This window comes from Prosopis cineraria, unplaced genomic scaffold (genome assembly GCF_029017545.1).
Source record: "Prosopis cineraria cultivar Desert tree isolate PC_DT_omini unplaced genomic scaffold, ASM2901754v1 PC13, whole genome shotgun sequence".
Taxonomy (NCBI): Eukaryota; Viridiplantae; Streptophyta; class Magnoliopsida; order Fabales; family Fabaceae; genus Prosopis; species Prosopis cineraria.
The window spans coordinates 33,646,177-33,662,510 of record NW_026555344.1 but is presented as its reverse complement, the minus strand read 5'-3'; the positions used below and the strand labels follow the sequence as shown (position 1 = coordinate 33,662,510).

At 31.9% G+C, this 16,334-nt stretch overlaps 3 long non-coding RNA genes across 6 annotated transcripts; 2 read left to right on the top strand and 1 right to left on the bottom strand.

Moving 5' to 3' along the window:
* The first annotated feature begins 1,453 nt into the window (after positions 1 to 1,453).
* Positions 1,454 to 4,566, top strand: LOC129290368 (uncharacterized). 2 transcript variants are annotated; one of them, XR_008588333.1, is made up of 5 exons: positions 1,454 to 1,611; positions 2,740 to 2,817; positions 3,358 to 3,414; positions 4,046 to 4,197; positions 4,375 to 4,566. It is a non-coding gene; the product is annotated as an uncharacterized LOC129290368 (long non-coding RNA). The 2 variants fall into 2 exon arrangements; XR_008588335.1 differs by having other exon boundaries at positions 4,361 to 4,566.
* A 2,214-nt stretch (positions 4,567 to 6,780) lies between these two features.
* LOC129290152 (uncharacterized) lies at positions 6,781 to 9,609 on the top strand. 3 transcript variants are annotated; one of them, XR_008588264.1, is made up of 5 exons: positions 6,781 to 7,102; positions 7,735 to 7,800; positions 8,224 to 8,271; positions 8,395 to 8,465; positions 9,372 to 9,609. It is a non-coding gene; the product is annotated as an uncharacterized LOC129290152 (long non-coding RNA). The 3 variants fall into 3 exon arrangements; XR_008588262.1 differs by lacking the exon at positions 8,395 to 8,465 and having other exon boundaries at positions 6,783 to 7,102; XR_008588263.1 differs by lacking the exon at positions 8,395 to 8,465 and having other exon boundaries at positions 6,784 to 7,102; positions 9,442 to 9,609.
* A 1,486-nt stretch (positions 9,610 to 11,095) lies between these two features.
* LOC129290153 (uncharacterized) lies at positions 11,096 to 12,341 on the bottom strand. Its single transcript, XR_008588265.1, has 2 exons — positions 12,152 to 12,341; positions 11,096 to 11,383 (listed from the first exon to the last, which is right to left on the bottom strand). It is a non-coding gene; the product is annotated as an uncharacterized LOC129290153 (long non-coding RNA).
* Positions 12,342 to 16,334: the final 3,993 nt, after the last annotated feature.

Sequence of the window (16,334 nt, the reverse complement as noted above, 5' to 3'; positions counted from 1 at the left end):
AATAATAAATTCCCCTAAGCAAATAGTTGACGGGTGAAAATATTCTCTAACCCTAAAATATTTTAAGTAAAAGTGTAATTTTATTTTTAAAAATAATTATGATTAGCAAGAAAAAAAAAGCCTTATTTGAGTTCAAAATTCAAATAATTAAAAAAATATTTTCTAAAATTAAAAGATTAAATTAAAGCATAGTGTAAAAGTGATCGATGTGGGTCCTATTGTACTTGAAAATAAAATTTCAGAAATGGTTAAATTAAATAGTAAAACCAGCATGTTATAATATGATTGGATTTGATTGATATACTCGCATTGCCTAAGTGCTAACTTAATTCTTCTTAAAGCCATTGTCTTTATAAGTTATTATCTTAAAAACATCATTTTCTCCAATTAATTTGCTAATCATGATCTTGTCCTGAAATTTTTCAACTCTTTTTCCCGTTTTTTCGGTGATAGTGTCCTAATAACCCAGTACTATGCAGCATAAATTCACTCACACTTCCCTAGTCCCTTACAGATACACATTTAGTACTAGGCCATAGTGTTAATTACATAGTTTGTGTATAAAACTGGACCATCCGGTTAAACCGACGTCCCATTTGTGTACGTCTGATCTAGTTTGGCTATTTTTTGGGGTGCTAGTCAACCCCAATGACCCGAGACTAACCCGGAGTTACCCGCCGAAACTCACAGGCTGAGGAGTTTGGGTCGGGTTACTTTTTTTAGATATATAAAATGATAAAAATATATCATGCTTTTATATTTACTTTCAAGCCTGATATTATACAAATATATTATTTTAAATGTTGTTATGTTTTATTATTGTTAGAATTATTAATGTATGTTGTTTGAGATATATATTAAGTCTTGGATATAGATGAATGTTTTGAGAATTATCCTTTTTATTTAAATTATATTATGTTAATTATGACCGATTCAATTGATCTTTTGTTCAACTGTCGATGTCCAATTTTTAGTACTATGGTTAATTATATAATTTTTTTTCCAACATAATTATATTTTTTATTTCTCTATATATTTTAATGTCTTATCTTTAGTTTATTATTCATTAATTACATTTTTATTTTTATTTGAGATTAATTTTTTTTATATATTTGTAATGTTGTTTCTATCTTTTTCTTCAAAAATAGTTAGTATATAATTAAAATATTTTAATTTAATCACAATCAGTTTGATCAAGCTATAGGTTTGACCACAATCCGACTATAATACTAGTGTCTCCTGACTGGTTATTCAATACAATATATTATATTAGATGAAATGTGTGGCTGAGATTTGTTGGATTGGATTTCATTTAAAACTCTCAATTGCTTTGAACCTATGCGCTTGAAACACATGTATGTACATTAAATAACCACAATTTCCAAGCCCTAGGTCTCATCGCTCTATATATACCACTTTATCTTTCAACAGCATCAGCCGTCAAATATTTCATTCTAACCACAAGGTTTTTCTTTTGTTTAGATGTACTAGCAATTTAGACATGTCATTCATAAAGGTTTCGGTTCAAGAAGATGATGATGAAGAAGCTCAAGAAAAGTGGATAAATATATATGGCTTCAATAAATCAGATCACCGGAATACCAAAGTAAGGTATTTAGAACTCTCACTATCATGTGTGTCTTGTTCATATAATAGCTTTCAAATCTTGCATGCCCAAAGAACGAAATCAAAAATTGTTTTGAGTGTAATTTACATTGGTTTAGGTTTTGACAGGTAAGAATTTAGGATTTAATTAAGTTGAAAGTAATAATTTTTTGTTTTATTTTTTTGTCAAATTTTCTCTTAGATTGAGAATATACATCAATTCCATGCTGCAAGAAAACAAAAAATTTGCAACGAATTTGTGAAGGAAACAAATCCATTGCAAACCCATCAAAATTTTTTCGTGATGCATCTGTGACGAAAATGCAAAAATCCAACCCAAAAAAAATTTGTGACCAAGAAATTTTTGACGGATTGATCCACGTTATATCTGTCACAAACACCCCAAATTCATCACAAATCCCTCATAATTTTCCTCAGTATTGTTGCTTTTCATGTTTCTTTTCTTTTCTTTTTATTGTTCACTTAAGTTAACCAAGGTATGAACCTATTCAGCTCTGCCATTTTCCTCTCCTCACTAAAGCAAAGAAACAAGCATTGCTGAATCATTTTCATGGGTCATTCCAGGAAAAATTAAGAAGCTAGTAATGCATGATTAAGCCCAACTTTTTGTTGTATGAATATATTGAAAAACTACAAAAATATCTTCTCATCAAGTTTTGAACAAACAAATTATATAACTCTATTCTTAACATTCGTATTGTACTACATAAGACTCAGATACCATATTAGTAAATATGATTTGGCTTATTGGATGCTAAACCAACATAGGTGTAAAGGATCTATTTACATGAAACCTTCGGCCATTGTTAACTTTCTAATTCATACGCATGTAGATTAAGATCAATATTATTTTAACAGATATTATTGAAATAAAGAATATCCCTCCTTCATTGGAAAATCCATCTCATTCCTCATGCACCTGAATTCTTTTCTTGTTCATTTGAGACATTGGAAGTATTTCTAAGGAAACATAACAATTGAACAGCTAATATAATTTAAAAAACCTCGTAACAAAATTTACAAAAACATATTACATTTAACAACATGACTTGAAAGGTGTGATGACATTGTGCTTTGGCTTTTCACTTATATTTGTATATGCATAATACTCAGGCACAGGGTAATTGAATTCCAGTGGACAGTTGTTAGTCTGTCTAATATTGGAGAGGTCACGGAGGAGGTGCCTTACAGGTATGAACAAATCTTTAAATTGCAAATAATCATATTTAAAATATTCAATAATATATGTATAATTATTTGTTGAAATTAAAGTTGAATAAATAATATATGCAATAATTACGTATGGTTAATTATTTCCTGAAATAATAAAGACAGATGAAGAGGATGGGAATGAAGCCAATCCTTTTGAGACACTTGCAATCCACTTTCTCTTATATATATGATAATTTCTTTCAATTTATATATATATATAGTAAGGATTTACTTTCACACTTTTCAAAATACTTTATATTCCACTTCTTCACTATCACAGTAGTTGATATTTCAGGGCACTAACGTCCATCAATACTGTTCTTCATCTTTGACACACTTTTAGATGAAAGCAAGAAGTAAAACAAGAATTTAGAGAAATGAACAAGAAGGCGGACTGTACATAAATTTGTAGAATAACCCATTGATTTTGTCATTAGAAATCAACAACCAGTGTATTTGTTTTTTCAATCTGGAAATTGAGTATAAGGTTATCGAATTGGGGTTGTTTTCTGTATACAGATTCGATTCTACTGGTCGACTATGATGACGAGGGATCAGAGGATTTGATCTCCAAGAGTAAGAACTGTCTACTTCCCTGAATTATGAATACAGTATACGTCGACCTAGAGGAATGCCGAGTCAACGTAGAGGAAAAAAAATATAGTAAAAGAAGTCGAACTATGTAGCTCATGTGAAATCCCATTACAGGCTCAAGTACAAAGCCTTGATTTGATCTAGATGTTCCTCCAGTATTAAGGCTATCACCATGGATCATCATCTGGTATCAAAATCAAGCCGAATCTAGCCAAATTTAAATCAGTAAAAAAAAAAAATTCCCTAGTTTTATCAATGCAGGAGACAAGTGTCCAATTAATGAGTAAAGTTAATTTTGATAAACCTGTCAATGGTGAAAATCCATATTCCAAAGCAAAAAAAGATTGCTTAATTTATGTGGAACTTCTTAAGGTTCTATATAATTTGGACCTACCATGCTATGTACACAAACTTATTAAGTCAATACGTGGCACAACTCTACAGCCCCGAATGTTTCTTCAAGATTAATAATAGTCAGTAGCATCATTGAAATTCGCAGACTATTAATCATCAATAAAATTAAAACATGGAAATCAAAGGAGATCAATAAGATTTATTAAATTAGAGATGAAGATAGAAAGAGTGGCTAAATTTTAGCTAACCCCAAATACAGGAGGAGTGCGGCCTAGGCCATTTTCATCAAGCTGCCTTCTACTATGCAGCCTGTGGTGGATTGTTGATATGTCTCTGTAACTACGGTTCAGTAGCTGAGAGCCACAGGAAGAAGAAGCATTCAGTAGAAGAAACAAGAAGCAGCACAAGGCAGTAAGTTGAAGAAACTTTAAGAGCCTTAATTAATCTGGGTCCGTTGATCATATAACAATTATGTGCGCGCGCGCGCGCATAATCAATGAATAGGTGCTTTGTGTATATGCAAATGAGTATATTCACATGTCTTTTCCACTTATATATCTCTTCTTTGACATAGATATTTGCTCTTAGGGACGTTATCAGTCACTCACACTCTTTAGCTAGGGAAGCACATTTGCATCGGATTTTTATTGAGGTATATATGTGAATTCTTTTGCTTTTGGGTTAACTGGTGCAATTTTTGTAAGGAGGCATTCTTGTACATCGCTTCAGCTAAATCCTCTTTTTTTTTTTTTTTTGTATATTCTAGAGCTGTGTACATGTTGATTCCTATTTTTTTAAGCCTGTTGTGATATAGTCATTTTTGTTATTGCCAATTAATTTTGCATTCATTGTTGTTATGCTGTGATCAATATTAGTAATGTATCATTGTTACGTTTCTCCAGAGATTTTAGTTTGATTTGTAGAACTAACGAAGATGAATTAGGAGAATCTGTGAGGATCCCACATGATCGCTTAACGTCGTAGTTAATTGTTATGATATGATGAAATTATATCGTTCTTCCGCCTCATGTTTGCATGTCTGTTAAGAATTGGAGATAGTTAAACACACATAATAGATTCCACTTCAGTATACTATGAAGTTCAGTGTCATGAAAAATTAAGTTTATCTTTAATTTCTTGGAATATATATTGACTTTGATACAACTTTGAATAGACAGAATCTGCTGACTCTGGAAGAGCTAAAAGAACATCCAGTAGTGTATCATACATATCATACAACAAATGTGACGATGGTGGTCCTTGAATGCATTCCAGCGGCTTCAGATTATTCATCTTTTCTCAATGCCTTGTTCTGGACTTGTCATCCCACTCGTCTGATGGTCTTGATGAATAAAGAAGAAACCCTAAAATCACCTCACAAGGCTAGTTCCATTCACGTAACTGATGCGAAAACTTCAGGAAAAAATTTATGTATGTACACTTGTTAGTTTAATTCAAACATTTGATGAGAGAACCTTTTGCATCTTTGATCATTCGCCACCTTGCATGAGGAAGGAGGTGGATGATGATTGGATTTCTCTCCTTTAGTTTGTCTTTGTACCGTTCCTTTTCTTTAGTGAATGAATCTCAGTTTATGATTTAAAACTAAAAAAAAAAAAAAAGCATAGAGATTCCTAAGTCTTGTATTCTTAGTCAATCCCAGTAATGTCAATGATCCAATCATAAATCACAGGCACCCAGCAAGAAAATTGTAAACCAATTCATGCACTCATGTTAGGTAAGCAAATTTCAATAACAACAAAATAATGCATTGGATATTTTCTTATCCTAAAAATAAATTAACAGAGTGCATGAAATTTGTCTAAATATAATACGAAATGTTGAGAAAATCCTATAAATCACAAACTTCACAAGGATTCTCACATGATACGAGACACAAACTCCCAAAGCAAATTAAACACGTGCTTCTCCTTAATTCAAGGCCAAAATTATATGTTCATTAGGAGGAGATGGATATACTACTTTTTTAATGAGCAAAGGAGAGAAGAGAAGAATTCCTTGTTGCCAGCCTTCAGTGATAATTAATGATTATGCACTTCAGATATTCAAGCTATAAGTTCCCATTGAATCTTACACAGCAATATTCCAAGACAAACTACGCACGAGATCATTCACATATTACAAAACAAGTTATGAACAGCATAACTTATAACTAGCATTATGTATGACATATGAATAGTATAACTTTTTGTAAATTTTGAAACACTCCATACATTTACAGAAGACAAATAACATCTCTTGGAATAAAATAGCCTATGGAACTCAAGTGCCATTATGAAATCTATTGTTCCTATCCTCACACACAAATATACGTTTTTGTTAATTTCTACACACTATTTTGTAGGATTTGAATTTTTCAACGTTGATAGTACATACGATTTTGAATAAAAAATTCTTGAAATATGCAGTTTTTTCATTATCCCAATTATCCCATGTTTTGTTTTCAATCTGGAAATTAAGAACATAGTGATTGAATTGGAGATGCTTTGTCTATATAGATTCAATTATACTCACTACTACAAAATATATTTTAAAAGCACATTTTTTGTAGCATTTATAAAAAAAACACTCTTATATATTGAGATGAAATTTACTGGAGCACTTTTAAAAAGTGCCCCATAATATTACTTTATTGGAGCACTCCTATAAATTATAAAAAAATAAAAAGTAGAAACAAATTTCTTTAGAAGCACTTAAAAATAAAGCGCTCCTAAAAACTTGTTTAATGTAAAATGCTTTGAATGGTTAAGTTAAAAAAAAATTAAAAAAAAATTATCTTTAGGAGCGCTTACCCAATATCTTAAAGGTACTGGGTAAGCATTCTTAAAGGTAAAATAATAAAAATATAAGAACGCTTTTAAAAAAAAAAAATTAAAAAGTTATATAGAAGCCAAAAGAATTTTTTTTTAATATCAAAATACAATATTTGTAAAGCTCCACAAGTCTCTCGCATTTTTAAAGTCCAGATCCGCATATTGTCTCTAAATCCTTCTCTCCCAAACCCTTCCAACTTCCCGTTTGTTGCCTTGCCACCATCAATATCCTAATCAATGGCTGCCGTCAACCGTCGCCTGCCTATCGTCGGAACACGCCGTCCCAGCCACGCCGAACAGCTATACGAAATCATAGATCTGCGTAGTGTCGCTGCAGATCTGCTCCTTATGTGTCGCATTTTCCCTTCAATCTTTGCCGCTATTGTCGCCGCAGCTTTGGTGCATCGCGCTTCATCGTCCTCCTCGGTTCACCCTCCAGCTACGTCGTCATGCTCCTGCGTTCAGTGTTCTCTAGATTAAAGGTATTGTTTCACTTTAACCATTATCTTCTCCTAGAAAACTCATCGATTTGGTGCCAAAATGGCTTGAGAGACGCAAGGGTAATTTTTTCTGTGCACTGTTGGGTCTGTTTCTCGGCAAAATTCCTTAGTTGATGATTATGATTAGTGATTTGGTAAACCTAGAGAACTTGTTTTTAGCTGCTCGAGCAATTTTCTTGCTTGTCCTGTGCTAGGTCACTACTCGGTTGCCTGGAAGAAGGACCATTTTCATCATTTTCGTTTATTCCAATTTTACTTTCTTGGCATTTTTGCAGACTGCATTCTTCTAAAGAGTGTGAAATTTGATTGCAAAAGATATTATTCAAATCAATCGAGTCGTGTAATGGAATAATAAAATTACCAAATTCTTATCAGCAAAAGATACATAAAAAACATGATTGCGCTCCATTTCTATCTTCCTTAAGCAAACACAAAAATGAAGTAGTAGTTGTATTGATTTGTTTCAACTATAAAACATGATTCGTCATATGCATTAATACTTGATGGATTGCTTTATCAATTGAGCTGGATGGGCCCTTTTTTTTCTTTTAAATCAAATAACACTGCTGATACTGTATTAATTAATCTCCCAATTTTTGTTTTTATATATGCAGTGACTATTTGTTTAAGCTTTTGCTTATTGGAGATTCTGGTGTCAGCAAATGATATCTCTTTCTGAGGTTTGCTTTAAGTTTTGAGCTTCTATCTCTTTCTTGTTCTTTCTCAGGGTGATGTGCTTCATGTTCAGCATTCTCTGTTTGAAGTTTTAGTGCGTTTGGGACAGCATTGCACCTAATCAAACATGGTTTGTGTAGGCCATTTGTACTATTTTGAACATTGAAATTTGTGGCCTGGTCATTTGTATTGGTGGTCTGTGCAGTGCGTAACAAAATTCTTTTTGTTTTGAACCTTTTAATGTAAAATTAAAAAAAGCTTGCTGATTTTTCTACTGTCATTGTAAACCACGATGATTCATACCTTGACAGCTATATCAGTACAATTGGAGTTGACTTTGTAAGAATATATATTTCCTATTCAAGATCAAGTTCCAGTTGTCAAAATATAACTACGTGACTAATTATTCTCTATGCTCTCTTCTATAGAAATTTCAAGCTGTGGAACAAGATGGGAAGACTATCAAGCTTCAAATAGTAAGTACAAGATAACTTTAAAGTTAATAAGATTCTGAAATTATTTTAGATAGAAAGTTTTGTTTCTTTCAACATCTAATTATTGTGCTTTCTTGAAATTATCTGAATTTTTTTTTAATAAAGCTTAATTTCAGCCAAACCTCAATGTTTGAAAACTAAGCAATCAACCTCCAGGCTCCAGCAATGTTTCTTGGGTATATTATCTTTCTTTTGTTGTAGAATATCCTCTATTCAATATGATGATACTCTGGGTTTATCCATTTTTGTATGGGAGAAAAAAAAAATTCTTGTGGTTCAGTACTACACACTTAAGAAACATAGGAAAAGTTAATTGTGGTTATTAATCATGTCTACATGGCTCGTGCTGACAACATCCATTTCTTTGAATATATAGTGGGACGCAGTTGGTCAAGAGTGTTTCAGTATCGTTGGCAGCTATTATTGTGCAGCGGAGGAAAGGGCACATGTCCTAGAGAAAAGGATGGGCCAAGAATTTGATCCAAGAATGTTAGATATGAGCTTTTCTATACAAGAAGACATATTTGGGGTTATTTGAACTTTTGGATGAAAGGTTTTCAATTCCATAGCAAAATGTTAATAGCTCAAATTCATCTAGGCAATAAAATTTAATCATAATTGTCTAAAATAACTTTTATATGATGTGCTTTAAAGTTTGTGTAATCTTTTATATTTTGTTCAACTCTATGTATGGATTAGTCATTTTTAATGAGCTGTAAGAGAAAATGTAAAAAGTTTTTGATTTTTTTTTAAATAAAAACTACCATATGGGAGCGCTCACTTGAAGAGTATTCCCACAGAAACTGTAGGGGGAGGATACAAGAGCGCTCTTTTGAAAAGCCCTCTTGTAACGGTGTGTTTTTTATATTAAAATTCTTTGGAGTTCATGAGCATTTTTAACAAAAAGTACTCTTATTAGTCACACCTACAGGAGTGCTTTTTTAAAGAGCACTCCTATATCTTCCCTCTACAGAAACGCGTTTTAAGAGCTCTTGTGTATATGGGAGCGTTGGCTACGGAGCATTTCAAAAATACTTTTGTTGGCAAAAAATAAGCACTCCCATATATTTATTTTGTAGCAGTAACTATTTGCAAAACAGAGGAAGCGAAGTGTGGCTGATGGCCAAGGTGACGATTAACTCCCACGTGCAGGTTATATATTCCCTGGCAGCAACGGGATGAAGAATGACAAGGACCTCGTTGTCGATGTGGCCAAATGGTACCTGAGTATATTGGCTATTATAATATTATGGATTCATGAATTGATTTCAATGTAATTAATATTCTGTGTAGCAGTGGTATTGGTCCAAGAATTATGAATTTGGGGTGCCTGTTGCCGTCTCTACCGTCTCCTCTAATGTTATGACCCCCAAAAAAAAAAATTGAGTCGAACAAATTTCTCTCAAAAGGATATTTTATTTAAATAAATTTTGTTAACAAGTTTGATTTTATTTTATTTTAAATTATAAAAGAGTTTGGGGTCCTTGTAATTTTTCTTAGGTCTTGCTTGTAATTTTTTTGTGCTTTTTCTTGCACTTTTTCCTAAATATATATATATATATATATATATATATTTTAATCAGATCATATTCTTCACGTGAAAGCAAAAACAGAGCATTCCCATGTCTCTTCTTCACCGACATTAGACTACTCCTTTCTCGTCACTGTTGAGCCTTTCCTCCTCACCGTCGGCATGCCTCTTTCTTCGCTGATTCTTCTCTGCTCTTTGTCTACTTTCTGTCTTGTGCTGAGCTGAATCTCTGCTCATTTCTTCGCTGTTCTGTGGCTGAAAGAGGCGCGCTCATGCGTGTATGTTCAGCTTTTCTTTTCTTTTCTTTCCCCTCAACAGTTGGAAGTCTCTGTGTGTGTGGTAATCTGATTTGTGTGTTTGCTGGCTGAAATTTTCTGTCTTCTTCCTTCCTTATGGTTCTGCTCTGTTTCGTGGCTAACGAAGTTGGTGTATGCACGCACGTTCGGTCATTCTTTTTCTTCCTCCTCAGTTGCTTAAAGTTCCGTGTGTGTGTGTGTGTGGTAGCTCGACTATTTTGTTTGCTGGCATGACCGGCATGAGATATGTATACAAAACCCACAACCTTTGAGCTCAAGTTTTAAACCATAAATAGATTTGAGATTAAAATAGGATTTTATTTTTGATATTTTTTATATAAACAAATTTTGTAAATTTTTTTCTGTAAAGTTTAGACTTTTCAAAATTTTAAAACAACAAAGAATAACAACAACCAAACAAAAAAATGCTCCTCTCTTAACTAACAAAAATATAATCTTGTAATACAAGGATCCTACTTATAATATATGTGGAGCATCTAGGATCAAACCATTAATCTAATACACAATTCAAGCTATATCAAATGAGACTTGTCTAAGTAATTCTTTCACTCCATTTCAATGATAAAATGCCTTAATGAACACCTTGAGATATAAGTTGAGCCATACCATTTGAGACCAAAAATATTTTTTCAATGAATAACACTCTAAAGTAAAATTAAAAGAAATCAAAGAAAGAAATATAAATAGAATAAACTTGAATTTAACCAAAATAATCATTTAGAAAAGCAAGTGTATATAACTCAAACTAAATAATTTTTCATTTAAGCATTTAATCCAAAAATATCCTCATATGATGACAACACACGGTCAAGTTTTGATTTATAAACTATCAAGCTTGTATTAAATAGTTAAGAAATACAACTTTTTCATTATAAAGAAATCCATTCTTGAAAATCAACTTGCTAAAAAGATTCGGTTAAAATAAATAAGTAAGTAAATATGTAAGTAAAAACAATAATTTCAAATATCATTTAGCAGGACTCTATTAAAAACGAGCGTGAACATGCAATCCATGAAGGTAAATAATAAATAAGTGTGGACACACAATCTACAAAAGTAAGTAACTAGTCAAGCGCAGTTGGAAGCCATGAAACAAGCATGGCAGAAGCCACGAAACAAGCTTGAGTACAATGCTCATGTATATTCATCCCTCTGTTCCACGTGCATTGGCCTACACACGGGGCTAGCATCTCCTACAAGAACCTTGCTATCTACGTGCACCATGGTACGCCAAAGGCTAATAGTACTATCATTAGCAAACAGCATTCTGATTTAATTTCACATTTTAAATCAAACATGCATGGGTTGATAAAATCAATATATTATCTCTTTTTAACATTTCTTATCAAGCTCAACGTAAATGAATTCATATGTATGTGTGTATATTTATATATATCCCATGCACGAATCATGATGGTTAATCACTATTTAAACATAAAATCAACATTTCTAACATAGCAGATATTTTCATACGTTCAATTGAAAGATAAACTGAACTATTCTATATAATATAATATAATATAATAAAGTATAATATAATGAAAACATTTCCATGCATGATAGTTAATAATAAAATTAAGAATTTGAACCATAAAAATAAATTAATCAATTAATACATAAATTAATAAATAAATTAAAATATTCTATTATTTGTTTTCATAGAACAAAAATGATTATATAAATAAAAGAGAAGGCACATGTATATGCTAAATCAATATTTTTATAAAAATGAATTTTCTAAAGAGTTATTGGGATGATATTCACTTACCTGAGACATTCTCAAATGTATATAATTTACTTCTAATTAGCTACTTTTGTAATATTATTCATGCCTTAATTCCCTCAAATCAACCATGATAAAATAGAGAAGAGAAAGAATCCATAGTAGAGAATAGGGAGGAGGAAGAAAGAGAATGTCTGATGATCCCCACACCATGGCAAGGATAAAGACGATAGAGAAGAATTAAATGTTGAACATAGAAGAGAGAGGAAAGACAAGCTCAACCTAACTTACAGTTGATGAAGTGAAGAAGAGGGAAGAATCTTCGATACTGCTACTACAATGAAGGGAGTAATAGAGGACAGAAGAAGAAGAAGGAGACTCCATCACTCTCACGGTCATCTATGGCAAACGAGAAGGAAGACGGAGAAGAGAGGATAAAGAAGAAAGAGGATTGAGGATGAGGAGGATTTTTTTTATCATCTTCTAGGTTCCCAAATTGTGGACTGAATTTGGACGGAAATTTTTGGAGAAGATAAACTAAAATATCTGAAGCCATTTAATTAATTTTTTTTCAGAGGGCATTTTGGTACTTCGCAAAGGACTGAGATAATAAAAATAAAATCCCCTTCTCGTCGTGACAGAATTTGAACAAGGGACCTATTAACCAAGGATCAAGTTCAATGTCACTAAGCCTTCAAGATTTCTTGTTATTTTTTTTTCAATAATTAATAAAAATACACTTTCTTTTAAATTATTCTCATTTTATAAATATTCTAAGATATTACAAGGACAAATGATCAAATGGTTAGAAGAGATGGTAGAGAGTTTAAGAAAAATTTCAACCATTGAATTCAAAAAAAATCCAATAAGAAAAAAGATTAAAAAAAAAGTAAAAGTTATTTAACTTTCCTTGGTTAGAAATGCTCATTCTGCCCTTAATAAATCTCAAAAATGTCTTTCACAACCTTAACCATTGGAAGACTTTTGGAATCCAAGAATTAATCTTCATAATTAAATTTTATTAGTTGTGCTTCCATAACCTGAAAAGTCAACACAAACTTATTACTATAGACTATGTCTAAAATAAATCCCATATCTCATAAAATATTTTTAAATTAATTTTTTTCAACAATTATAATTTTTTCCTACAAAATGGCCAAAAACTCAAATAATTATAAAAATTCAAATTAAGTTCAATTAAATATTGGCAAATTAAACCATGTTAAAAATAGGAAAAATGAAATATTAACAATTAAGCTCAAAATTCCCATAATTGATCCAAAAATATATGATTCTTCAAAATTGACTAATAATTCAAATAATATCTAATAAATCTAAATTAGTCCAAGATTATCATTAAAATGCGTGAAAAAGGTGGAATAAAATATATAAAATCTATGACTTATCATACCATTACCTCTACTATTGTCACCTCCCTTACCATTTCCTCCATTGCAAACTATCATGCTATTGATGTGATTTCCTAGACTATGAATCACATCATTCTCAGTAGTCCTCTTAGCCCTTAACTCTACCTAGTGGTGCTACATAGTAGCTCTCATCTCCATCAACATATTCCTCATTTCTTTCAAGAGGTTCTCATTCTCTTGAGGAGGTTGTTTAAGTAAAGGATTACATAGTGGAACCTACGGGCTAGGCTATAGATTATGTTGGGGTTTACCATTCGTAATTTTAGATATCTGACTTTTGGCTATTCTCCCCTCTTAAGGATGAAAGTTACAAAAAATAGGTTAGCACGCAATTAGATTAGTTTAAACTATGCAAAATGGGAAAACATGTATAAAGAATACATATTGCAAACATTTCTATATGCTTAATATACAAACCAACAAGTTATAAGTATAGACACACAAGCACCAACTCTTGAAACTCGAAAACTTGATACCAAATTTGTAATGTCCTCTGACATTAACCATACAATTACCCAATCATAACACTACTAGACTAATAAAGAGACTTACAGAAAGATGATAAGATTAACTTTGGCTATTTGAAATTCCAAAAACTAATTATAATACCTTTAGGTAAATGAGATCCCAAAGACTCAAGTTTAAAAACAATAATTAAGGCCCTTTAAAAACATTTGGAATTATAGTGACATTAGTTACGAAAACATGAAAAATAGTTTGAGCATAAAAAAGAAATGAAAGAGGGTAAAAGAGTCATTTTATCACAATTCTTGTACAATTTGTTGTGACTTGTGGTACAGAGACCACTCACAATGGCAAAAACACAATCTATCATGGCCTTTTGCATAGATGCCCTCTGTCATGGCCAAGCATACCATCCATTGCAATTGACACCCACTATGTCATCTGCCACAACTAACAGAAACTTTCATTGAGGCTAATAGGTAACTTCACTAAGAATACAACATATGGGGTCTAAATTTTAGAGCATTTAACTTTCAACTTGCACCTTCAATCAAGGTGATGTCAATGTCCACATATAGACAGTTAAGTAAACTAACTAATGGGGCTAGTCTTACCTCAATCTAGTATCTTATGAGTATTTTGGACACTTAGGGCTAATCACATACTTGTCACACCTTCTTCCAAATCAATTGAGTGCCACAACTAAACACTTAACCATTATCCATAACAATAATAATTTACATAAACCACAAACTTACTAAACATGCTTAACTACTCAACATGCCAATTTAGTTAAACAACAACCAATAAGTATGCACTTGCATGATAGGCCTTATTTATAAAATCATCATGAAGGACATTAACAAAAATTACCTAAGTCCATGACAATACTCATGTAAATAGAGTATGTTCTATCAACAATAAGTCCCCTAATGTTGAGAAATTCAATTGCACAATAGCAAAACAAGCTAGAGACTTTACAATACAACTATGTATCTCTAGCATCGGATGCTTCCCCCTTGTTATTGCCCTTATTGACTTCTAGAAAAGGTATTAATGAATGGGAGTAAGATTATACAATCTTAATAACTGAACAATTTAATTCAAGCATATCAAAGTATGGCAATTATAAGTAAGTAAAGCATAAGATTGCACTTGGCAATGTTAACACAATGCATCAATAACAGATATCTTGCATAATCAAATGCAACCAACTTATTCCTCTCTTTATGCCCTCTTATTGAATCCAAAGGCTACTAACTCATATATAACTAACTCATATGACTAGATTAGCCTACTCTTTAATAATAAGGGGTTACCCAACTAAAGATTCTCACACTCACTCTTGAACTATAGATTCCCTTTTCTTGAATTACTAGGGTGTCATAATTGCCTGACCCATACACTCCCCTATAAGACCCAATGATACTAAGCATCATACTCAACCTATGCCATTCTCGTAGATTAATGACAATACTAAGCACGTTTAATTATTCATATATGCCAACCACTATGTGCAATTCTCAACAAAGGCCACAACATATGGATTTCCAATAACACCATTTACTCTCTTTTAGGTGAACTATCCATTCATGATTAAGAAATTCAATATTTATGCTATGGCATACTCAGAACTCTCTCAAATTAAATTAAATTCAACCATATACTTACACTACTTAAAACATCACATGTCCAATGTCATGCTTCTCAATACATACTCATGTTATCACATAACATATGATGTTACTAATCATCATTAATTAATCTTAATCATAGTTAAGGCCTTAATCTCTTATTAAGTGTCATTAACCAAAATCAACTCCATTTCTCACTTTCATTAACTTATTTAATCTTCACTAAGCTTAATAAACAATGTCAGACCTCTTAATTAATTTACACTAGTTTACTTAGCATTATGGTTAGGCTTAAACTCATCATTAATGACGTTAATTGCTGCCATTAACATAAAGTAAAAATTAGAAATGCAAATAAACCTCATTAGACTTCATTAAAGTCATATGAATGGCTAAAACTTAGCTTAAGATTTAGACAAAATTTCTACTCCTCATGGACTTGCAAAAAAACACACAAATGTGGTAAGAGAAAGACAGAAGAAGCTTACCCAAGGGTTAAATAGCTCCAAAAATCCTTCAAGCAAGACAAACCTTTATAGAGCTCACTCTTCACTTTCTCTTAGACCCGTGTTTCTCTCTTTTGTTTTGAGCAACAAATCACATCTCTAAGTTTTTAAATTTTGATAAATTTGCTACAAATGATGCAATCTAGAAACCCTACTTGGGCCTAAAGTAGCCTAAGGCTCCTTAAGGTCCTATTCCAAGCCTTTAATAGACCTAAAAGAACTCCAATTACTTTCATTAATCTAATTAGGACCTAACTAATTAACTTAACCTTCTAATTAATTTAATTAACTCTATTTTAAAATTTTAAGATGTTACAGAGTTCACCTAAATAAGAGAAGGGAGTTGTAAAATCCATGTGATGTGACCTCCTCCAAGATTTGCTCATGGTGATTGGTGAGATTTATTAAAGGTCCTTAGTATTGTCATCATCCAATAGGA